The following is a 25,114-nucleotide window of genomic DNA, read 5'->3' as shown; positions in this document are numbered from 1 at the left end:
CACCACCTCTTCTGGGCATATGGATCTGTTCAATGATTTGAAAGTGGAGCTGGCTAATATTATGTCCCGCTTTAAAAAAAGGGAGGAAACTGGGGCATCCTTGTCTCCACACCTAAATATTTGATTTATGTTCAGAGATCCTCTCTTGTGCCTCTCTAGTCGATGGACCAATATATAAAAGAGAACATGGACATTTAATAGCATAAATGATGAACTTAGATCTACAAGTCAGATACTCTTTCATCTTATACTTTTTACCTGTATAAGGGTGAAAGATTCTATCACCTTTAACCATGGAATTGCAATTAATACAAAAACATCATGGGCCCGTCATTTGTTCTAGACGTACTTTTTTCAAATCAGTGTTAGACACAATGCGGCTTACTCTCAAGAGCTTGCTCTTTGGTATAGCCTTAAAAGTGGGGGGTGGATGGAAGCTATTAAACAACAACGTAAATTTTTTATCAGTAGGCTTGGAATAGATGTCAGATTTCAAACCATACTCCCCTTTATAAATGCAAGTGTCAAGAAACTGAATAGACTGTTCATTTCACGTTAAGGTAAATTTGATGCTATTGACTGATCTATTAAGATCATCCACAAAGTCAGTTAGGGATCCAATGTCGCCATACCATATGCCAAACACATCATCAATGAACCGCCACCATGTGGCTCCATATTTTTTGAACAACATGTTTTATATACAAATGATTTTTTATAGTTGTTCATGAAGATGTTGGCATAGGTTGGGGAGACATTGGATCCCATAGCTGTACCGTTCATCTGAAAGTAAAATGTATCTTTAAAGAGAAAGTAATTAATATACAGAATCACTTCTAAAAACCTTAGAAAAAAAACTGACGGCTAGATTACAAGTTTTTGCGGTAAAGCTGTGTGGGGCTAATGAGCAGTTTATGCTCACTGCTCACTTGCAGACATCGCTGGTATTACGTTTTTTTTAAAACCCGGCGTTAGCTGCAGAAAAGTGAGCGAAGAGCAAAATTTTGCTCCACATCTCACCTCAATACCAGCGCTGCTTACGGTAGCAGTGAGCTGGTAAAACGTGCTTGTGCATGATATCCCCATAGGAATCAATGGGGCAGAGCTGGCTGAAAAAAAACCTAACACCTGCAAAAAAGCAGCGTTCAGCTCCTAACGCAGCCCCATTGATTCCTATGGGGAAACACATTTTATGTCTACACCTAACACCCTAACACTAACCCCTTGAAGATCACCCTACCTTGAGAAGTCTTCACCCAACCAGGCCGAAGTCCTCAACGAAGCCGGGCGAAGTGGTCCTCCAGACGGGCAGAAGTCTTCATCCAAGCTGGGCAGAAGAGATCTTCCAGACGGGCAGAAGTCTTCATCCAGACGGCATCTTCTATCTTCATCCATCCGGCACGGTTTAGGGGTTAATACATATAGTGGCGGCGACGTTGGGGGCGGCAGATTAGGGGTTAATAAATGTAGGTAGGTGTCGGCGATGTTAGGGACGGCAGATTAGGGGTTAATAAAATGTAACTAGTGTTTGCGATGCAGGAGTGTGGCAGTTTAGGGGTTAATATGTTTTTTATAGTGGAGGCGATGTCCGGTTCGGCAGATTAGGGGTTACAATTTTTATTTAACTGTTTGCGATGTGGGGGGGGGGGCCTCGGTTTAGGAGTTAATAGGTTAGTTTATGGGTGTTAGTGTACTTTTTAGCACTTTAGTTAAGAGTTTTATGCTACGGCGTTAGCCCATAAAACTCATAACTACTGACTTTCAAATGCGTTAGGGATTTTGGAGGTAGAGGGTGTACCTGTCACTTTTAGGAAGACTCGTAATACCGGCATTAGGAAAATCCCATTGAAAATATAGGATACGCAATTGACATAAGTGGATTTGCGGTATTTTAGAGTCGCGCCAAAAAAGTGAGTGGTACACCTGTACCTGCAAGACTTGTAATACCAGCGGGTGTTAAAAAGCAGCGTTAGGACCCAAAGCTACCTTTTAACCCTAACGCAAGACTCGTAATCTAGCCGTGAATTTGTACAGCATTATACTTATTATCGCTCACCAGTATTTTAGCTACTGACATTATACCACTTGTATGTTTAATTGATGTGTACAAACATACATCTAATGTAAACATAATGATTGTTTGATTGTAAATTAAGGTCTTCAAGTTTCTTTAAAAATAATAAGAATCTTTAATATAAGAAGAGGATTTAACCACATAGGGCTGCATCCTATCAAGGAAAACAGCAATGTTGGTAAAAATTGACCCTGAACCAGTCACTATGGGTCTGCCAGATGACTTAGACTCATTTTTATGGATTTTAGGCAAACAATGTATAACAGGTCTTATAGGGTGCTTGATATTCAAAAATTCACATCTTTCACAGCCTGTACAATAAATATACCAAATATCACAAAGAAATACAAGTGAAATAAATGTGATAATCTAATGTTACAAAATGAAAAGGTGAACCATAAAATAAAAGTTCATATGTAAGGATATGTTCGTTCTCTTTGGGTTAGTTTCCCCGCTCCTCTGCGTTCCTCCGTGTGTTCTCAGAGAAAAGGAAACAAAATATGCAACATAGTGTAACTCTGTAACCACTTGAAATGGAGAAGTTCTACTTGTTAACGAGTGATTACTCACATTTGTTGGAGCTTGTCGGAATTGTAACGATAGACTCTCCTGTGCGTCTTTACATTTGCCTGTACACCTGGGGGAGGAGCATTCTTTACTGGTATTGCGAGGTGGAGGATTTAGCGGTTAAGGTTCTGCTTTTCCATCCATCCCCATCCAGGACTTGCAACTGCTCTTTTGAGTGATCTTATACTTAATATTGCTCATTTACCCTATGTCATAGGTGATTTGGGTGCATTTGTGACGCCTTTTATATATTTTAATAAATATTTGTTTTTAAGAGATTTGCCTGAGAGTAACTGTTTTCCCACCAGTATAAAGTGGGAGTGCGCATTTCCCTGAGCTTGGTTATAAGCTCCAACAAATGTGAGTAATCACTCGTTAACAAGTAGAACTACTCCATTTCAAGTGGTTACAGAGTTACACAATGTTGCATATTTCACAGCCTGTACCAAAATGCCAAATATTTATTTCTGTATCTTATGTGTGGGATCAAAATAGATGGCTTCATATACCTCTGTATCACTTAATTGGTGTTCAATTTCTGATACATAATCATTTTGATCCATAACCACTGATGCACCACCTTTATCAGCCCCTTTCACGGTTAACCCTTTCCTAGATTTAAGTAAATTTAAGGATGCCAGATCAGTTTTATATTCTATAAGTTTCTTTTGAAACAACAAATCAGGTTTTTGGAATAATTTCTCAACATCCTTAATTACTAGATCAAATAATGTGTTTGCACTATTGTCAGTAGTCTTAGGGTTAAATGTGCTGATATTTCTAAGGCCAATTAAATTACATGTAAGTGTCCTCTCTTTAAGTGTATTATCTTCATCGCATACAGTGTTTGCATTTTTGCCAATGAACAATTTCAATTTAATGGTACGAAAAAAAATTCTGTAACTCATGTTTAATTTGAAACAAATTCCTTTTATTCATTGGACAATATGATAACCCTTTATTTAGAAGTAAAAGTTCCACGTCTGTTAAATTTACCCCAGAAATATTATGTACAATATCGATTTCATTAGTGTTAATACTATCACCAGTAAGAGATTTGACAAATGTAACTGAATTTTACGGTTCTGTTTGTGCAGAAAGACCAACCAAGTCCATTTCACCAACTGTGGGGGCATCATATGATATAGTATGATTGCAGTCCACCCCAGAAAGAATTTCCTTATTTGAAGAAAACATTACCATCTTCATCTGACTCACATGAAGAACGGGTGGTCATGTTTTCTTCAAATAAGGACACCATCGTTGCTCCTTTGGATATATATATATATATATATATATATATATATATATATATATATATATATATATATATATATATATATATATATATGTGTGTGTGTGTGTGTGTTCATATGTATTTATGTGGGTATATATGTCTGTAAATATATATATATACCCACATAAATACATATGAACACACACACACCCTTTTCTATATCATGCAGTAGGAACAGTAAAAAATAAACGCGTTTCAGCCAAATTTAGTTTTTGGACACATTTTGGCTGATTCCGAGATTCGAATTAATCTAAATTTCCGAATCGGCACTATAACTAAAATGCCAAAAAATTCAGAAAATTAATAAATCAGTTTGCCGAATTTTTGGATCCATTCTTTATTCACATTCTGAATTTGTCATTATTTTAATCTAAACCGCAGTTCCCCGACACTAACTAAATCACTAAATAAAGCTATTAACCCTTAAACCGCCGTTCCCTGACATCGGCAACACTAAACATATTAAACCCTTAAACCGCAGTTCCCTGACATCGACGACACTAACTAAACCTATTAACCCCTAAACCGCAGTTCCCCGACATTGCCAACACTAACTAAACCTATTAACCCCTAAACCGCTGGCCCCCACATCGCAACAACCTAAATAAAACTATATTAACCCCTAAACCTAACACCCCCAGCTTTAACGTAATTAAAATAGACCTAAATTAAAGTTACAATTATTAACTAACTACCTATTTAAAAATAAATACAAACTTACCTGTGAAATAAAAATAAAACCTAAGCTAGCTACAATATTACTATTTACTAACTACCTAGTTAAAATAAATACAAACTTACCTGTGAAATAAAAAAAAACCAAAGCTTACAGTAACAAAACCTAACATTACTAAAAATAAAAATCCTAACATTACTTCAAATAAAAAGAACTAAGATTACTTAAAAAATTAAACTAACATTACAAAAAATAATAAACACTAAAATGGCAAAAAAAATAAAAAAAACTACAATTACAAAAAATAACAAACGAAATTATCCAAAATAATAAAAAATATTCCTATTCTAATACCCCGTTTTAAAAAAAACAAAAAACTTACCTCAAAATAAAAAGTCCTAATCTATAATAAACTACCAAGGGTCCTTAAAAGGGCCTTTCGTAGGGCATTGCCCTAAAGTAACAGCTCTTTTCAAAACAAATAAAAACAAACACCCCCTAACATTACAAACCCCTACCCCCCAAACCCACAAAATAATAAAAAAACTAACTAAAAAAAACGAATCTGCCCACCCCCCTGAAAAGGGCATTTGTATGGGTATTGCCCTTAAAAGGGCATTCAGCTCTTTTACTGCCCTTTATAGGGCATTCAGCTCTTTTTGGGCCCATCAAAATAAAAAAAGCCCTAATCTAGAAAAAAAAAAACACCCAAAAAAAACAAAAAAAACCCTAACACTAACCCCAAAATCGGTACTCACAGTTACTAAAGTCCGGTGAAAGATCTTCACCCAGTAGGCTCCATCTTCATCCATCATGGAACTGGCATCTTCTTCATCCCTGCGGAGGTGGAGCGGTCGATGCGCGGAGGCGGAGATTGAGGCAGACGTCCATCGGTCCGACGTGGATGTCCTCTTCATGCGATCGTCCGCTGCACACTGAGGATTCTATGCAAGGTACCCCTTATATATTTATACTATTGCATTCCTATTGGCTGAAAAATTAAAATCAACCAATAGGAATGAGATTTAAACAGTTTTTTTTATTTTTGGGTGCTTTATTTTTTTTTTTAAAACGGGGTATTAGAATAGGAATAATTTTTATTATTTTGGATAATTTCCGGCTAGATTACGAGTTGTGCGTAAGGTTAAAAAGCAGCGTTAAGAGGTTCTAACGCTGCTTTTTTTACACCCGCTGGTATTACGAGTCTTGAAGGTTTAGGGGGTACCGCAAACTTCTTTGGCCTTACCGCAAAACGACTTACGTAAACTTTGCAAAGTCTTTTTTCTATGGAACTTCCATAGCGCTGATATTACGAGTCTGTCCTGGGAGGCCAAAAAGTGAGTGGTACACCCTACCCCGTCAAGAATCCTAACACATTTAAAAGTCAGTAGTTATGAGTTTTATGGTACAACGCCGTAACATAAAACTCATATCTAAAGTGCTAAAAAGTACACTAACACCCATAAACTACCTTTTAACCACTAAACCGAGGCCCTCCCGCATCGCAAACACTATAATACAATTTTTAACCCCTAATCTGCCGCTCTGGACACCGCCGCCACCTACATTATATTTATGAACCCCTAATCTGCTGCCCCAACATCGCCGACACCTACATTATATTTATTAACCCCTAATCTGCCACCCCCAATGCCGCTGCAACCTACCTACACTTATTAACCCCTAATCTACCTCCCCCAACGTCGCCGACACTATAATAAACATATTAACCCCTAAACCGCCCCACTCCCGCCTCACAAACATTAGGTAAATATTATTAACCCATAATCTGCCGTCCCTAACATCGCCGCCACCTACCTACCTACATTTATTAATCCCTAATCTGCCGTCCCCAACGTCGCCGCCACTATACTAAATGTATTAACCCTAAGTCTAACCCTAGAACCCCCTAACTTAAATATAATTTAAATAAATCTAAATAAAATTATTATAATTAACTAAATTATTCCTATTTAAAACTAAATACTTACCTATAAAATAAACCCTAAGATAGCTACAATATAACTAATAGTTACATTGTAGCTATCCAACACCTAGATTACGAGTTTTGCGTTCGAGGTTATGCGGTGCTAATGAGCAGTTTTTGCTCACCGCTCACTTACCTACAGCGCTGGTATTACGAGTTTTCAGAAAACCGTCGTTAAAACACTAGAAGTGAGCGTTGAGCAAAATTTTGTTCATTACCGCACTCCAATACCAGCGCTGCTTAAGTCAGCGGTGAGCTGGTGTAACATGCTCGTGCACGATTTCCCCATAGGAATCCACGGGGAGAGCTGGCTGAGAAAAAGTCTAACACCTGCAAAAAAGCAGCGTAAAACTCAGTAACGCAGCCCCATTGATTCCTATGGGGAAATAAAAGTTATGTCTACCCCTAACACCCTAACATGAACCCAGAGTCTAAACACCCCTAATCTTACACTTATTAACCCCTAATCTGCCGCCCCCGACATCGCCAACATCTACATTACATTATTAACCCCTAATTTGCCGCTCCGGACACTGCCGCCACCTACATTATAGTTATAAACCCCTAATCTGCTGCCCCCAACATCGCCGACACCTACATTATTTTTATTAACCCCTAATCTGCCGCCCCAAATGTTGCCACAAACCTACCTACACTTTTTAACCCCTAATCTGCCGCCCCAACGTCGCTGTCACTATAATAAACATATTAACCCCTAAACCGCCGCACTCCTGCCTCGCAAACATTAGTTAAATATTATTAACCCCTAATCTGCCAGCCCTAACATCACCGCCACCTACCTACATTTATTAACCCCTAATCTGCTGCCCCCAACATCGCCGCCACTATATTAAAGTTATTAACACCTAAACCTAAGTCTAACCCTAACACTAACACCCCCTAATTTAAATATAATTTAAATAAATCTAAATAAAATTATTATCATTAACTAAATTATTCCTATTTAAAACTAAATACTTACCTATAAAATAAACTCTAAGCTAGCTACAATATAACTAATAGTTGCATTGTAGCTAGCTTAGGGTTTATTTTTATTTTAAAGGCAAGTTTGTATTTATTTTAACTAGGTAGAATAGTTATAAAATAGTTATTAACTATTTAATAACTACCTAGCTAAAATAAATACAAAAGTACCTGTAAAATAAAACCTAACCTAAGTTACAATAACACATACCACTACACTATAATTAAATAAATTAAATACAATTAAATAAATTACATACAATTTGCTAAATTCAATTCAATTAAATTAGCTAAAGTACAAAAAACAAACAAACACTAAATTACAGAAAATAAACAAATTACAGATATTTAAACTAACTACACCTAATCTAATAGTCCTATTAAAATAAAAAAAAGCCCCCACAAAATAAAAAAAACCCCTAGCCTAAACTAAACTACCAATAGCCCTTAAAAGGGCCTTTTGCAGGGCATTGCCTCAAAGTAATCAGCTCTTTTACCTGTAAAAAAATACAAACAACCCCCCAACAGTAAAACCCACCACCCACACAACCAACCCCCCAAATAAAATACTATCTAAAAAAAACTAAGCTCCCCATTGCCCTGAAAAGGGCATTTGGATGGGCATTGACCTTAAAAGGGCAGTTAGCTCTTTTGCAGGCCCAAAGTCCCTAACCTAAAAAATAAACCCACCCAATACACCCTTAAAAAAACCTAACACTAACCCTCTGAAGATCGACTTACCGGGAGAAGTCTTCATCCAAGCTGGGCCGAAGTCCTCAAAGAAGCCGGGAGAAGTCTTCATCCAAGCCTGGCGAAGTGGTCCTCCAGACGGGCAGAAGTCTTCATCCAGACGGCATCTTCTATCTTCATCCATCCCGCACGAAGACATCCGACGCGGAGCATCCTCTTCATCTGATGACTACCCGACAAATGAAGGTTCTTTTAAGTGACGTCATCCAAGATCACGTCCCTTAAATTCTGATTGGCTGATAGATTGAAGTTTAATACTATTGGCTGATCCAATCAGCCAATAGGATTGAGCTTGCATTCTATTGGCTGTTCCAATCAGCCAATAGAATGTGAACTCAATCCTATTGGCTGATTGGATCAGCCAATAGGGTTGAACTTCAATCCTATTGGCTGATTGCATCAGCCAATAGGATTTTTTCTACCTTAATTCTGATTGGCTGATAGAATTCTATCAGGCAATCAGAATCTAAGGGATGCCATCTTGGAGGACGTCACTTAAAGGTACCTTCATTCATCTTTAGTCGTCGGATGAAGAGGATGCTCTTCGTCGGATGTCTTGAAGATGGACCCGCTCCGCGCCGGATGGATGAAGATTGAAGATGCCGTCTGGATGAAGACTTCTGCCTGTCTGGAGGACCACTTCACACGGCTTGGATGAAGACTTCTCCCAGTTAGTCGATCTTCAGGGAGTTAGTGTTAGGTTTTTTTAACGGTGTATTGGGTGGGTTTATTTTTTAGGTTAGGGACTTTGGGCCTGCAAAAGAGCTAACTGCCCTTTTAAGGGCAATGCCCATCCAAATGCCCTTTTCAGGGCAATGGGGAGCTTAGGTTGTTTTTACATAGTATTGTATTTGGGGGGTTGGTTTTGTGGGTGGTGGGTTTTACTGTTGGGGGGTTGTTTGTATTTTTTTTTTTACTGATTTTTTTGATTACTTTGGGGCAATGCCCCGCAAAAGGCCCTTTTAAGGGCTATTGATAGTTTAGTTTAGACTAGGGTCTTTTTTTATTTTGGGGGGCTTTTTTATTTTAATAGGGCTATTAGATTAGGTGTAATTAGTTTAAATATCTGTAATTTGTTTATTATTTTCTGTAATTTAGTGGAGTTTTTTGTACTTTAGCTAATTTAATTTAATTTAGGTAATTGTATTTAATTTAGTTAATTTATTTAATTGTTATGTAGTGTTAGGTGTTAGTGTAACTTAGATTAGGTTTTATTTTACAGGTACTTTTGTATTTATTTTAGCTAGGTAGTTATTAAATAGTTAATAACTTTTTAATAACTATTCTACCTAGTTAAAATAAATACAAGCTTGCCTGTAAAATAAACATAAACCCTAAGATAGCTACAATGTAACTATTAGTTATATTGTAGCTAGCTTATGGTTTATTTTACAGGTAAGTATTTAGTTTTAAATAGGAATAATTTAGTTAATGATAGTAATATTTATTTAGATTTATTGTAATTATATTTAAGTTAGGGGGTGTTAGGGTTAGGTTTAGACTTAGGTTTAGGGGTTCATAACTTTAATATAGTGGCGGCGACATTTGGGGCGGCAGATTAGAGGTTAATAAATGTAGGTAGGTTGCGGCGACATTGGGGGCGGCAGATTAGGGGTTAATAAATAGTATTTAGGTGTCGGCAATGTTGGGGGCAGCAGATTAGTGGTTCATAAGTATAATGTAGGTGGCGGCAGTGTCCTGAGCAGCAGATTAGGGGTTAATAATATAATGTTGATGTCGGCGATGTCGGGGGCGGCAGATTAGGGGTTAATAAGTGTAAGGTTAGGGGTGTTTAGACTCGGGGTTCATGTTAGGGTGTTAGGTGTAGACATAAATTTTATTTCCCCATAGGAATCAATGGGGCTGCCAGTACCCAGTTTATACAAAAATATATTTATTTTTTTATTTTATTTTTTATTTTCTGTAGTGTAGCTTCCCCCCCCAAAAAGACCATCCCCCCACCCGCTCCCAGATCCCTTCGCAACTTATTAACCCATTCCCTCCCCCCTTTCTCCCACTTAGAAGTTTTTTTTTCTGTAGTGCAGCGGTTCCCACCCGCACCCTCCCCGTGCACGCGCACGCCACTTTCCCGTGCGTGCCCCCAGCAGCCACGCCCCCAATCCCGCCCCCCTCTTAATCATAAGAGCCATCGATGGCCGCCCACCCGCCTCCCAATTTGGCTCCCACCCACCAACGATTTTCAGCCAACGATGTCCGGTGCAGAGAGGGCCACAGAGTGGCTCTCTCTGCACCGGAGGGGTAAGAAATGTTATTGCAGGATACCTCGATATCGAGGCATCACTGCAATAACCAGAAAGCGGCTGGAAGCGATCAGGATCGCTTCCAGCCGCTTTAAACCCCTATGTTGTACAGGGTACATCTCTGGTCTTTAAAGACCAGCTTGTGCAAAACGTACCGTGTACAACATGAGTCGTTAAAGGGTTAACTATTTACTAACTACCTAGTTAAAATAAATACAAATGCACCTGTAAAATAAAACCTAAACTGTTTTACTCTAACACCTAACATTACACTACAATTAAATAAATTAAATTAATTAAATACAATTACCTAAATTTAAAAAAAAAAAACACTAAATTACACAAAATAAAAAAAGAAATTATCAGAACTAATTACACCTAAAGAAATCAGCTCTTTTACCTGTAAAAAAAATACAAACAACCCCCCAACAGTAAAACCCACCACCCACACAACCAACTCCCCAAATAAAATATTAACTAAAAAAAACTAAGCTCCCCATTGCCCTGAAAAGGGTATTTAGCTCTTTTGCCATCTTGGTTTTAATATCTGATAATTTATTTTTTTATTTTGTGTAATTTAGTGTTTGTTTGTTTTTGTAATTTAGGTAATTGTATTTAATTGATTTAAATTTGTATTTATTTTAATGAGGTAGTTAGTAAATAGTTAATAACTATTTAGTAACTATTCTACCTAGTTAAAAATAAATACAAATTTGCCTGTAAAATAAAATTAAACCCTAAACTAGCTACAATGTAACTATAAGTTATATTGTAGCTATCTTAGGGTTTATTTTATAGGTAAGTATTTAGTTTTAAATAGGAATAATTTAGGTAATGATAGGATTTTGTATTTAGATTTATTTTAATTATATTTAAGTTAGGGGGTGTTAGGGTAAGTGTTAGACTTAGGTTTAGGGGTTAATAAATTTAGTATAGTGGCGGCGATGTTAGGGGCGGCAGATTAGGGGTTAATAAATGAAGGTAGGTAGGTGGCGGCAATGTTAGGGGCGGCAGATTAGGGGTTAATATTTAACTAGTGTTTGCGAGGCAGGATTGTGGCAGTTTAGGGGTTAATATGTTTATTATAGTGGCGGCGATGTCGGGAGAGGCAGATTAGGGGTTAATAATTTTGTTTTAGTGTTTACGATTTAGGAGGGCCTCGTGTTTAGGGGTTAATAAGTAGTTTATGGGTGTTAGTGTACTTTTTAACACTTTAGTTATGAGTTTTATGCTACAGCTTTGTAGTGTAAAACTCATAACTACTGACTTTAGATTGCGTTACGAATCTTGCGGGATAGGCTGTACCGCTCACTTTTTGGCCTCCCAGAAAAAGCTTGTAATATCGGCGCTATGGAAGTCCCATTGAAAAAAGACTTTACACAAATTGTGTAAGTTAATTTGCATTTAGTCCAAAAAAGTGTGTGGTGCCCCTAAACCAGCGGTAGTGAAAAGGCAGCGTTATGGCCTTAACGCTGCTTTTTCACTCATACCGCAAAACTAGTAATCTAGCCGTTGGTTAGCAATAGCAGTAGTTGTGAGCAAGCCAAATTTCCCCGTAGTTTATTCTGGCAGTCAGAGTGTTAAATGCGGTAAGTCAACAAGCAAGCAGATGTTAGTATGTCAGTAAATATTAGACACGGATGAATATTGAGCAATTGACTTTCCGTATATAAATCTAGAGGCATCTGTTTATTTATGGGAAGGGGGTCTGCTTCCATCCATTCAGGGACCTCTACACCCAGTGGTTAATAGCTTTATCTCCTTATTTGTTTATTTATAGATTGTGCTGGCATAGGGCATACTGTGATCTCGTAAGGCGAAATTACAAGTTTTGTGTTAGGAGCTATGCGGTGCTAACGAGCAGTTTCTTCTCACCGCTCACTTACCTGCAGCGCTGGTGATAAGGGTTTTCATTAACCTGGCGTTAAAAGACAAGAAGTGAGCGAAGAGCAAAATTTAGCTCCATATCTCACTTCAATACCAGTGCTGCTTAAGTCAGCGGTGAGCTGGTCGTACATGTTCGTGCACGATTTCCCCATAGACATCAATGGGGAGATCCGGCTGAGAAAAAGTCTAACACCTGCAAAAAAGCAGCGTCAAACTCAGTAACGCAGCCAATGCATTACGAATCTTGGAGGTAGAGTGTGTACCGTTCACTTTTTGGCCTCCCAGGGCAGACTCGTAATACCGGCGCTATGGAAGTCCCATAGAAAAAAGGGTTTACAAAGTTTACGTAAGTCATTTTGCGGAAAGGCCAAAAAAGTGTGCGGTGCCCCTAAACCTGCAAGACTCGTAATACCAGCGGTAGTGAAAAAGCAGCGTTAGGACCTGTTAACGCTGCTTTTTCAGCTTTCCGCAAAACTCGTTATCTAGCCATATATGTTGTAAATACAACCCCCCAAGCTACAAAAAATAAAAAATAGAAATACAGAAAAAAATAAACACGTTATCCAAAATAAAAAAGCCCCCCAAAATAAAAACACCCCCTTATCTAATGATAAAATACCAATAGCCATTAAAAGGGCTTTTTGTAGGGCATTGCCCTAAGTTAAACAGCTCTTTTACATTAAAAATAAACAAAGTCCCCCCTAACAGTAAACCCCCACCCATTAAACCCCCCAAAATATAAAAAACCTAACAATAATAAACCGAATCTACCCATTGCCATAAAAAGGGCATTCAGCTCTTTTTCACTGCCCTTAAAAGGGCATTCAGCTCTTTTTCAAAGTGCCCCAAAAAAACTAAGTTAAAAAATAAAAATAATAAAATCTTTTTTTTAAAAAAACCTAACACTAAAGCCCCAAATAGGTACTCATGGTTTCAGAAGTCCGGCGGAGAAGGTCTTCTTCCAGGCGAGTCCATCAACTTCATCCACAATGAAGGCAGAGGGAAGGTCCGGAGCGGTCTTCCCAGATGTGGTGATCCTCGGCGATGGGCCTCGGCAGTGGTGGCGGTCCTCAGCAGCAGAGGCAGCAGTCTGCGTCGGCGGCGGTCCTCAGCGACATGTAGACTCCTCTTCATCTGATCATCCGTGGTATACTGAAGAAAGAATGCTAGGTAGCACAACCAATTTGGGGTACCTTGCATTCCTATTGGCTGAATTTTTCAAAACAGCCTATAGGATTAGAGCTACTAAAATCCTATTGGCAGTTCAAATCAGACAAAAAGATTTCAGTAGCTCTCATTCTATTGGCTGCTGAATTTTTCAAAATAGCCAATAGAATGAGAGCTACTGAAATCCTATTGGCTGTTCAAATCAGCCAATAAGATTTCAGTAGCTCTCATCCTATTGGTTGATTTAGAACATTTTAGCCAATAGGAATTCAAGGTACCCCAATAAATATGGGGTACCTTGAATTCTTTCTTCAGTGTGTGGCGGACGATCGCATGAAGAGGAACCTCCACTCCTTCGCTGAGGTCTGCCGCCACTGAGGAGTGCCAATGCCGCAGCCGAGGAGCGCCACCGCTGCAGATGACTGCCGCCGAGGATCACCACATCTGGGAAGACCGCTCCATCCCGCCTTTGCTGTGGATGAAGATGATGGACCTACCTGGAAGAAGACCTTCTCCGCTGGACTTCAGGAACCATGAGTACCTATTTGGGGCTTTAGCGTTAGGTTTTTTGTAAAAAAAAAAAAATGTTTAATTTTTTTATTTTTTAACTTAGGTTTTTTTGGGGCACTTTTAAAAAGAGCTGAATGCCCTTAAGAGCGAAATGCCCTTTTAAGGGCAATGCCCATACAAATGCCCTTTTCAGGGCAATGGGTAGTTAGGTTTTTTAGTGCTAGGTTCTTTATTTTGGGGGGTTTGGTGGGTGGGGATTTTTACTGTTAGGGGGGACTTTGTTTATTTTTAATGTAAAAGAGCTGTTTAACTTAGGGCAATGCCCTACAAAAAAATCCATTTTAAGGACTATTGGTAGGTTAGCATTAGATTAGGGGGTGTTTTTATTTGGGGGGGCCTTTTTATTTTCATAGGGATTAGGTTTAACTTTTTTATTTTGGATAATGTGTTTATTATTTTTGTAATGTTAGCCTTTTTTATTTTCTGTAATTAATCTAATGTCATTTATTTTTTTGGAGTTTTTATTGTAATGTAGTTTATTTTTATTGTAATTAAGGGGTTAATTTAGGGGGGTTAGGTTAGGGGGCTTAGTCATTAAATTAGTTTTTTGCAATGTGGGGGTTGGCAGTGTAGGAGTTAATAGGTAAATTAGGTTTAATGCTTTGTGGGGGGTTGGCGGTTTAGGAGTTAATAGATGTATTAGGTAGTTTGCGATGTTGGGGTTTGCGGATTTAGGGGTTAATTATTTTATTAGGAAGTTTGGTTATTTATTTTTTTCAAACACTTATTGCAGGCGCTTAGTTTTTTTTTTTAATACTTATTGAGGGCGTTAATTTTTTTTTTAATACTTATTGCGTTCGGTTAGGTGTTTTTTTCATACTTATTGCGGGCAGTTTTTTTTTTTGTAATGCTCCGTTTGCCTTTGCTGCATCCCGATCAATTCCAAAAATGGCAGGGTGGTGAAAGAATCCACCTTCGGTGGATGTTTTCAGCACCCTGCCATTTTTCAGAATTCACCTGCATCCAGGTGAATTCTTTTGACTGCACGCGCAGCCAACATTCTGTTGGCTGCCTCGCGCTGTCAACATTCCTTTGAGGATGCATTCGCAACTGCCAACGGCGACGGACATTACAAACGTAATTATAGTATAGATAGGTAGTTTCAAATGGGTAGAGGGCCCAGCCGAGAGTTGCACTGTTGTAGTCAGCTCTGAAGGTGATCTGCAAACAGCTGGGCTCAAAAAAATAATTGGCATATATATTTTAAAAATACATTTTCAAATATATTTGCTTGGAAAATACATTTTAATTACATGTTTGGAATGCAGTTACACATATATTTCAAAATATCAGCTAGATTTCGAGTTTTGTCGGTAACGGCCCGCGTATCTAACGCTGGCTTTTTTCCCCCCGCACCTTTTAAATACTGCTGGTATTTAGAGTTCACAGAAGGGCTGCGTTAGGCTCCAAAAAGGGAGCGTATAGCATAATTTACCGCCACTGCAACTCTCAATACCAGCGGTGCTTACGGACGCGGCCAGCTTCAAAAACGTGCACGTGCACGATTCCCCCATAGGAAACAATGGGGCAGTTTGAGCTGAAAAAAAACCTAACACCTGCAAAAAAGCAGCGTTCAGCTCCTAACGCAGCCCCATTGTTTCCAATGGGTAAACACTTCCTAAGTCTGCACCTAACACCCTAACATATACCCCGAGTCTAAACACCCCTAACCTTACACTTATTAACCCCTAATCTGCCGCCCCTGCTATCGCTGACACCTGCATATTTTTTTAACCCCTAATCTGCCACTCCGTACACCGCCGCAACCTACATTATACCTATGTACCCCTAATCTGCTGCCCCGAACCCCCGCCGACCCCTATATTATATTTATTAACCCCTAATCTGCCCCCCACAATGTCGCCGCCAACTACCTACAATAATTAACCCCTAATCTGCCGACCGGACCTCACCTCTACTATAATAAATGTATTAACCCCTAATCCGCCTCACTAACCCTATAATAAATAGTATGAACCCCTTATCTGCCCTCCCTAACATCGCTGACACCTAACTTCAAGTATTAACCCCTAATCTGCTGACCGGACCTCACCGTTACTCTAATAAATTTATTAACCCCTAAAGCTAAGTCTAACCCTAACACTAACACCCCCCTAAGTTAAATATAATTTAAATCTAACAAAATAAATTAACTCTTATTAAATAACTTATTCCTATTTAAAGCTAAATACTTACCTGTAAAATAAACCCTAATATAGCTACAATATAAATTATAATTATATTGTAGCTATTTTAGGATTAATATTTATTTTACAGGCAACTTTGTATTTATTTTAACCAGGTACAATAGCTATTAAATAGTTAATAACTATTTAATAGCTACCTAGTAAAATAATTACAAAATTACCTGTAAAATAAATCCTAACCTAAGTTACAATTAAACCTAACACTACACTATCAATAAATTAATTAATTAAATAAAATACCTACAAATAAATACAATTAAATAAACTAACTAAAGTACAAAAAATAAAAAAGCTAAGTTACAAAAAATTAAAAAATTAATTACAAACATAATAAAAATATTACACTAATTTTAAGCTAATTACACCTACTCTAAGCCCTCTAATAAAAACAAAGCCCCCCAAAATAAAAAAATGCCCTACCCTATTCTAAAATTAAAATAGAAAAGCTCTTTAACCTTACCAGCCCTTAAAAGGGCATATTGCGGGGCATGCCCCAAAGAATTCTGCTCTTTTGCCTGGAAAAAAACCCATACAATACCCCCCCAACATTACAACCCACCACCCACATACCCCTAATCTAACCCAAACCCCCCTTAAATAAACCTAACACTAAGCCCCTGAAGCTCTTCCTACCTTGTCTTCACCATGCCAGGTATCACCGATCGGTCCAGGCTCCAAAGTCTTCATCCAAGCCCAAGCGGGGGCTGGAGATCCATCATCCGGCTGAAGTCTTCTATCAAGCGGCAAGAAGAAGTCCAGAAGAGGCTCCAAAGTCTTCATCCTATCGGGGAAGAAGAGGAGATCGGGACCGGCAACCATCTTCATCGAAGCGGTATCTTCTATCTTCATCCGATGACGAGCGGCTCCATCTTGAAGACCTCCGGCGCGGATCCATCCTCTTCTTCCGACGTCCTAAGTCCAAATGAAGGTTCCTTTAAATGACGTCATCCAAGATGGCGTCCCTCGAATTCCGATTGGCTGATAGGATTCTATCAGCCAATCGGAATTAAGGTAGGAAAAATCTGATTGGCTGATTGAATCAGTCAATCAGATTGAGCTCGCATTCTATTGGCTGTTCCGATCGGATTAAACTTGAATCTGATTGGCTGATTCCATCAGTCAATCAGATTTTTCCTACCTTAATTCCGATTGGCTGATAGAATCCTATCAGCCAATCGGAATTCGAGGGACGCCATCTTGGATGACGTCATTTAAAGGAACCTTCATTTGGACTTAGGACGTCGGAAGAAGAGGATGGATCCACGCCGGAGGTCTTCAAGATGGAGCCGCTCGTCATCGCATGAAGATAGAAGATGCTGCTTCGATGAAGATGGTTGCCGGTCCGGATCTCCTCTTCTGCCCGGATAGGATGAAGACTTTGGAACCTCTTCTGGACTTCTTCTTGCCGCTTGATAGAAGACTTCAGCCGGATGATGGATCTCCAGCCCCCGCTTGGGCTTGGATGAAGACTTCGGAGCCTGGACCGATCGGTGATACCTGGCATGGTGAAGACAAGGTAGGAAGATCTTCAGGGGCTTAGTGTTAGGTTTATTTAAGGGGGGTTTGGGTTAGATTAGGGGTATGTGGGTGGTGGGTTGTAATGTTGGGGGGGGTTATTGTATGTTTTTTTTCCCAGGGAAAAGAGCTGAATTCTTTGGGGCATGCCCCGCAAAAGGCCCTTTTAAGGGCTGGTAAGGTAAAAGAGCTTTTCTATTTTAATTTTAGAATAGGGTAGGGCATTTTTTTATTTTGGGGGGCTTTGTTATTTTATTAGGGGGCTTAGAGTAGGTGTAATTAGCTTAAAATTGTTGTAATATTTTTATTATGTTTGTAATTTATTTTTTTATTTTTTGTAACTTAGCTTTTTTATTTTTTGTACTTTAGTTAGTTTATTTATTTGTATTTATTTGTAGGTATTTTATTTAATTACTTTATTGATAGTGTAGTGTTAGGTTTAATTGTAGATAATTGTAGGTATTTTATTTAATTAATTTAATGATAGTGTAGTGTTAGGTTTAATTGTAACTTAGGTTAGGATTTATTTTACAGGTAATTTTGTAATTATTTTAACTAGGTAGCTATTAAATAGTTATTAACTATTTAATAGCTATTGTACCTGGTTAAAATAATTACAAAGTTGCCTGTAAAATAAATATTAGTCCTAAAATAGCTACAATATAATTATAATTTATATTGTAGCTATATTAGGGTTTATTTTACAGGTAAGTATTTAGCTTTAAATAGGAATAATTTATTTAATAAGATTGAATTTATTTTGTTAGATAAAAATTATATTTAATTTAGGGGAGTGTTAGGGTTAGACTTAGCTTTAGGGGTTAATAAATTTATTAGAGTAGCGGTGAGGTCCGGTCGGCAGATTAGGGGTTAATACTTGTAGTTAGGTGTCGGCGATGTTAGGGAGGGTAGATTAGGGGTTAATACTATTTATTATAGGGTTATTGAGGCGGGAGTGAGGCGGATTAGGGGTTAATAACTTTATTATAGTAGCGGTGAGGTCCGGTCGGCAGATTAGGGGTTAATAATTGTAGGTAGGTAGCAGCGACGTTGGTGGCGGCAGATTAGGGGTTAATAAATATAATATAGGGGTCGGCGGTGTTAGGGGCAGCAGATTAGGGGTACATAGGGATAACGTAGGTTGCGGCGGTGTGCGGTCGGCAGATTAGGGGTTAAAAAAAATATTAGAGTGGCGGCGATGTGGGGGGACCTCAGTTTAGGGGTACATAGGTAGTTTATGGGTGTTAGTGTACTTTAGAGCACAGTAGTTAAGAGCTTTATGAACCGGCGTTAGCCCAGAAAGCTCTTAACTCCTGACTTTTTTCTGCGGCTGGAGTTTTGTCGTTAGATTTCTAACGCTCACTTCAGCCAAGACTCTAAATACCGGCGTTAGAAAGATCCCATTGAAAAGATAGGATACGCAATTGGCGTAGGGGGATCTGCGGTATGGAAAAGTCGCGGCTGGAAAGTGAGCGTTAGACCATTACCTACAAAACTCTAAATACCAGCGGTAGCCCAAAACCAGCGTTAGGAGCCTCTAACGCTGGTTTTGACGGCTAACGTCAAACTCTAAATCTAGGCGTATGTGTTCAAATTTTAGATGTTAAAAATATCTGTCAAATATATTTTAAAATATATTTTAAAAATACTTTTATAAATTTATGAGCTTGGAAATTACATTTTAATTACATTTTTGTAATTCATTTACACATATATTTTATATATATATATATATATATATATATATATATATATATAAATATATATATATATACAGCATATATATATATATATATATATATATATATATATATATATATATATATATATGTATATTTAGATGTTAAAAAAAATCTTTCAAATATATTTTTAAAAATAAATTTTAAAATATATGTGCTTTGAAAATACATTTACCTTTTTTTAATAAATGTTAAAATATGTGGGAAATATATTTCTCTTCCATATGGGCGTACTCATAGACCTCTGTTGCAATTGCCTTAATGACCACCTTATTTCCGTTTCAGATTATACTTAATTAAAAACAAATGCCCCAATGCAGATTAACTACCGTGAATTACAAAGCTAGGCTTTTATTGAAACCTATGGTAATATGCTGCTTTTAGTATATTACTGTCAAACTACAACAATCTGACTATGTTTATCAGTACATAAGCAAATTTAGACTAGTCTAACAAAAGAGCTGGGAAATTCCAAAATAACTATTAAACTATAGCCCTACTAGCTGTTACTCAGGTCTGCTCACCAAATATATTTAGTGGCACATGAGACTAAGTTAAGTTGATTTCATGGATATGTGAGTAAATATCAAAGGTATTGGTTCATAAACTGACAGCTATCCTATATAACTCATGGAATGGGGCTCAAAATATGTTAAAATATATATTTGCTATTCCTAAACACTTAATCCTGGTTATGAACACCAAATCCAGGACAATATAAATTGAAATCCTTGTTTCCAAAGCCAAGTATGAAATCATTATCGATTTTAAACAAATACCAATCCCTCCACACAAGAGTGTATCTCGACTTAGTTCATATATCTATTGTATTAGAGGCCCTTGCTTGTATGCTTTATATATCTTTCCTACACAATGTATACTGCATTATACAGTATAAAAAAAAAAAATATCCTTAAATACACAAATCATTGTCAGAAATTGATTTAATCAAATCTGGAATTACATCCATCAGGCATTCTTGTTTTAAGCCGGAAAATCCAGTATACCTCTCTTACTTAAGAGTTTATCTAAATCACCTCCTCTAGTTGTCAATGCCACTTTTTCTATAATAAGTCATTTAAAGGACATAGTATTGTGGGCATGTGTTTCTATGAAATGTTTTGCCAGGGGGGATAACTTTTCGTCTCTTTTTCTGCTCATGTCCGTGTCTACAGTTATAGTGGACAAGTGCTCTCTAATACGGGTCCTTACTTCCATATGGGTTTTACCTACATATTGTAAGTGTCAAAGTTGACATTCTATAAGGTAAGCAACCCCTTTGGTATGACAAGTCACACAACTGTCAATAAGGAATATCTCGCCTATTTTTTCTGAGTCAAATCGATTGGTTACTCTTGCATGCTTCAAGGCTTTGCAATCATCGAACCCACATTTGTGCATGCCTTTGACCTGTAGCCATGAGGATTGACTTTTAGGAGAAAGCAGGGTAGTTGGGGATACTCTGTTCCCAATGGTTTTTCCCCTACTATAAGAAAAACAAACATTTTTGGGAGGTTATGTCAAATATGTTATCTGCTGATAACTAGTGATGTCGCGAACCTAAAAATGACTTCAATAGGCAGGCGAACTTTGAAACCCACAAGGACTCTTCCTGGCCACAATAGTGATGGAAAAGTTGTTTCAAGGGGACTAACACCTGGACTGTGGCATGCCGGAGGGGGATCCATGGCAAAACTCCCACGGAAAATTACATAGTTTATGCAGAGTCTGGTTTTAAGCCATAAAGGGCCTAAATCACCTAACATTCCTAAATTGTGTGGAATAATGTGCTTTAAAACATCAGGTATGATGTTGTATTGATCAGGTAGTGTAAGGGTTACGCCCGCTTCACAGTGACAGACCAAACTCCCTGTGTAACGCACCGCAAACAACCGCAAACAGTCCATTTGCACAACCACGAGATAGATTTGATAGATAGATACATAGATTACATAGATCAATAGATGCAATATACATAAGATAGATAAAAAAATACATAGATCAATAGATGCAATATACATTTGATAAATACGAATTACATAGATCAATAGATGCAATATATATTTGATAGATACGATTGATAGTTAGATAGATTCGATAGATAAATCGATAGATTTGATAGATATATAATTTCCCTGACAGAGTATAACAATAAGACATGCGGTCTGGGACCCGTGGTGTGTTAATTAGTACTATTTTTAGCAGTTTACTACCTGTTACTCCCCCTATCGGGGGAGGTCTATATGGCCTGCATTTTTGGAACAGGGAGATGGAAGAAGATGATTGGTCTGTCCTCCTAGTTTAAATTTTGCCTAAACACAAGTGGCTGTCTCAAAACAGTCCGGCCACGAGATAGATAGATTTGATAGATAGATATACATAGATTGATAGTTAGATAGAATCGATAGAAGATAAATAGATAGATTTGATAGATATATAATTACCCTGACACAGTAGAATAATAAGACATGCGGTCTGGGACCCATGGTAACTAGGTTGTGTTAAGTAGTACTATTCTTAGCACTTTCATCCCTGTTACCCCCCCATATCGGGGGAGGTCTATATGGCCTGCATGATTAGCCTGACAAAATATAATAATAAGACATGCGGTCTGGGACCCATGGTAACTAGGTTGTGTTAAGTAGTATTATTCTTAGCACTTTCATCCCTGTTACCCCCCCCATATCGGGGGAGGTCTATATGGCCTGCATGATTAGCCTGACAAAATATAATAATAAGACATGCGGTCTGGGACCCATGGTAACTAGGTTGTGTTAAGTAGTACTATTCTTAGCACTTTCATCCCTGTTACTCCCCCTATCGGGGGAGGTCTATATGGCCGGCATGATTAGCCTAATAAAGTACAACAATAAAACATGCGGTCTGGGACCCATGGTAACTAGGTTGTGTTAAGTAGTACTCTTCTTAGCACTTTCATCACTTAGCACTTTCATATGAGTGGTGGCACAGAGGAATTAATCACAGTATATGCTGTGAGCCTGAGAGACCCAGGAATGATGGAAAATAAAATTAGATTACACTTACAAACTAATGTAAATTTGTTTTGTTTTTTAATTTACAATAATGTTCCACCACCAGATATGAGTGGTGACACAGAGGAATTAATCACAGTATATGCTTGTTGTGGGCCTGGCACACAGGCCTGATGGAAAAGGAAATTAGATTAAACTTGCAATTAGCAAACTAATGTAAAAGTTTTCTTTTTTAAATTTAAAATAATGTTAGACCAGATATGAGTGGTGGCACAGAGCAATTAATAACAGTATATGCTGTGTGCCTGAGAGACCCAGGCCTGATGGAAAATGAAATTAGATTACACTAACAAACTAATGTTAATTTTTTTTTTTTAATTTGCAATAATGTTCCACCACCAGATATGAGTGGTGGGGTGGCACAGAGGAATTAATCACAGTATATGCTTTCTGTGGGCCTGGCACACAGGCCTGATGGAAAATGAAATTAGATTAAACTTGCAATCAGCAAACTAATGTAAATGTTTTTTTTTTAATTTAAAATAATGTTCCACCACCAGATATGAGTGGTGGCACAGAGGAATTAATCACAGTATATGCTTGCTGTGGACCTGGCACACAGGCCTGATGGGAAATGAAATTAGATTAAACTTGCAAATGCAATTAGCAAACTAATGTAAAAGTTTTTTTTTAATTTAAAATAATGTTCCACCACCAGATATGAGTGGTGGCACAGAGGAATTAATCACAGTATATGCTTGCTGTGGGCCTGGCACACAGGCCTGATGGAAAATGAAATTAGATTAAACTTGCAATTAGCAAACTAATGTAAAAGTTTTTTTTTTTTTTTAAATTTAAAATAATGTTACACCAGATATGAGTGGTGGCAGTGAGCAAGTTGGCACAATATATGCTGTGAGGCTCACACACAGGCTGGTGGCAGGCAGGCAAATGCAAAAAAAAAAAATGACTGGAGTTCTAGCCCTATGCAAAAAAAAAAAAGATTGAAAAACAAACAAAAAAAAAGACTGATGTAGCCCTAAAAAGGGCTTTTTGGGGTGCTGTCCTTACGGCAGAGATCAGATGAGTCCTTCAGGACTGTAGTGGAGACTGAATACACTAGCCTAGCTATCAATTTCCCTATAAAATCTGGAGCTGCAACACTAAACCTCCTCTCTCTTCAAAAGCTGCATCACAATGATTCTAAAATGGCTGCTGCCCGGGACCTGGGAGGGTCTGGAAGGGAGTGTCTGCTGCTGATTGGCTGTAATATGTCTGCAGACTGTGAGATACAGGGTCAAAGTTTACTCAATGATGACGAATGGGGGGGCGGATCGAACATCGCATATGTTCGCCCGCAGCGGCGAACGCGAACAAGCTATGTTCGCCGGGAACTATTCGCCGGCGAACAGTTCGGGACATCACTACTGATAACATTGGTAGATGTTTCTTAATTATACTACAAATGTCCCTGTACTAAGCAGAGTATTGCATAACAAACTGGATTACTCCCTGCTCTTTTAGACTGGGATTTGGCCGCCTCTTATCTTTAATCAGATCTTTTCTGTCCAGGGTAGACACTGCAAAATGTGCATGTTTAATCACTCTACTGCTGTACCCCCTTTCTTTAGGTTCCATATCTAGATGTGCTGCTTCCTTATTGTATATGTGTTGTTCAGTGCAGTTATGTCTAATTCGTGTTGTCCCTTAGCTATGGCCTTAAACGTTTGCATTTGGTGACTACTTCTTACGTGCAGGAATGACTTTTTTGTGATGTGTTTCTTATAGAGCCTGGTTTCGATACGTGCAGTTTTTTATTACCTAATAGTGTTAAGTCCAGATAATTAATCTGACTGCTGTGTACCTCATGTGTAAATTGTAATACCTCATCAGATGTTTCTACTTACTTCAAAAAGAGATCCAGGGCATCATTGTCCCCTTCCCATATTACAACAAGATTGTCAATATAATGCTAATATAGTGATATGTGCTTGGTTATTGAAGTAAGAGCACCTCCTTGTTCTACTCTGTTTTCATCAAGCTCTAACCTAGGAAAACACTTCCTGATAGACAAGACTTTTCCTGTGACTGCTACTCTTTGGACAAGTAATCGGATACAACTTTCCTATCTCCTCCATATAACTTTGATTTATAACTGCCTCACAGAGACTGGGCTGACAAGGTAACTCTGCTGTGTGTTACAGATCACAAACTCCTCCCATCAGTTATGTTCTAATCTCAGACTATCAATCACCTTCCTGCGTGTATTCAGCTTGTTAGCTCTGGCTCAAGTTTCCTCTGTGTATTTACAGCCTGCATTCTAAACTAATTCTCTTCTTCTGATTTATGGACAAGCTTCTGTTCAGACATTTCATCTGCTGTCCACATTCCAAGAGATCAACTTGCAAGGAAGTTAATTTCATATATGCTGAAGAACAGC

General features: G+C 38.1%; 1 protein-coding gene across 2 annotated transcripts in view; it reads right to left on the bottom strand.

The window, feature by feature from the left end:
* The window catches only part of LOC128638174 (venom serine protease inhibitor-like), a 63,859-nt gene extending 39,149 nt beyond the window's left edge, over positions 1-24,710 (bottom strand). For both annotated transcript variants that reach the window (XM_053690037.1, XM_053690038.1), the window contains exon 1: positions 24,582-24,710. The gene's annotated coding sequence lies outside the window, so the exon portion shown is untranslated. The remainder of the gene's footprint in view (positions 1-24,581) is intronic.
* Between the last annotated feature and the right edge of the window lie 404 nt (positions 24,711-25,114).

The sequence above is a fragment of the Bombina bombina genome, chromosome 8 (assembly GCF_027579735.1).
Source record: "Bombina bombina isolate aBomBom1 chromosome 8, aBomBom1.pri, whole genome shotgun sequence".
Classification (NCBI taxonomy): Eukaryota; Metazoa; Chordata; class Amphibia; order Anura; family Bombinatoridae; genus Bombina; species Bombina bombina.
The sequence above is the reverse complement of the archived record's forward strand: the minus strand, read 5'-3'. Positions and strand labels throughout refer to the sequence as shown.